At 39.5% G+C, this 1,346-nt stretch overlaps 1 protein-coding gene across 1 annotated transcript in view; it reads right to left on the reverse strand.

Moving 5' to 3' along the window:
* HTR2C (5-hydroxytryptamine receptor 2C) overlaps window positions 1–1,125 on the reverse strand; it is a 266,502-nt gene extending 265,377 nt beyond the window's left edge. Inside the window, exons 1-2 of the mRNA XM_017737609.1 lie at window positions 1,044–1,125; window positions 593–674 (exon numbers count right to left, since the gene is read on the reverse strand). The gene's annotated coding sequence lies outside the window, so the exon portion shown is untranslated. The remainder of the gene's footprint in view (window positions 1–592; window positions 675–1,043) is intronic.
* Window positions 1,126–1,346: the final 221 nt, after the last annotated feature.

The following is a 1,346-nucleotide window of genomic DNA, read 5'->3' on the forward strand; positions in this document are numbered from 1 at the left end:
CTCTTTCCCAAGCAACTTTTTTGGTATGCCTTTGAAAAAACTCAAGATATTGGGCTAGATCAACCTTCAGTTCAATTTTGTGTAGTCATACTTACATTATTAAAAAACACTTATTTTTTAAATCTTAATCCTTACACTTTATTTAATTTACATGAAACCAAGAAGCCATCTCTTTGAGGTGCATTAGAGACCTTTGAAGATGCCTTCCAACCCAAACTATTCCATGATTCTATGACACTGCAGGCAGAGTGGATACACTAGAATATGCAACAGCCTGCAGTAACATAAAAATTGGCCCAACTCCAGGCAGCTGCTTCATAGCTGGCAGCATGTGTCACACAGGAAGGGTCTACAGACAGCAGGGAGGGAGGAAAAGAGATGATCAGCACATTCCCATGGCTCGAGCATCTGACAGGAGATGGTCTGTGCAGAGAGGAGCAGCGCCCTCGCAGACAGAGAGCAGGGAACTCCTGTTGAAGCCCACCACAGTGACCAGAACAGTCACTTATGTACTGTTTACTTCTTCTCACTTCCACCACTGGGTTCCCATCAGCATCCTCTGAGGCATAAAAATGACAACTCTGAATCATACCTTTGTCAGCTTTCATTAGGTTTATCAGTGAAACTGAGCCATCCTGCACACGGGGGATTGGTTCACTCTTACAGATCAGTTACTGGAAATAGAAAGAAGAATATAATTAATTTCCTTCTTTTCCTTGCAGGACACTAATTCATCAAGTGATGTGCATGAAGAAGAGCTATTGCACTGGCACACAGACAGAGCTGCAAGTTGTCCCTTGCTTATGAGAATGCCCCATGTTGTCTTCTCAAGCACAGCCATGTGGAAACCAAGGGCAGGCATTTTTGTTCCGATGTTTTAGACTGAGCCCCACAAGATACAGGAACAACTTCAACTTCTGTATATCAAGAGCTACCATTAAACCAACAGAACAGTGCAAGTATCTTAGAAACTAGACAACCTACAAAGAGTATATATAAACCCCATTTATATATAGATTTAAGAGCCCAACTTTATCACCCACCTTAAAAGCGCTGGCTTCTTATCAAATCAGTAACACTCTTCAGCAGAAGCAGAGACAGATTGCATGAAACATGTTGTGATTTGCTAAGCTCTGTAAATATAAACAAAAAAGGTATTAAAAAAAGTGCTTATGAAAAATACGTAGCCAAAAAAAAAAGAAAAAGAGGAAGGAAAATACACATAAAACAAGTGAGATATAAATGCAAATAATACTGCAGAATTTAGGACACTGTATAAAATAAACAGATTTAACCATTTATATGGGATACTAAGAAAAACCTCAAATTCTGTTATTCACAGCTGA

The sequence above is a fragment of the Corvus brachyrhynchos genome, unplaced genomic scaffold (assembly GCF_000691975.1).
Source record: "Corvus brachyrhynchos isolate BGI_N302 unplaced genomic scaffold, ASM69197v1 scaffold346, whole genome shotgun sequence".
NCBI classification, from domain to species: domain Eukaryota; kingdom Metazoa; phylum Chordata; class Aves; order Passeriformes; family Corvidae; genus Corvus; species Corvus brachyrhynchos.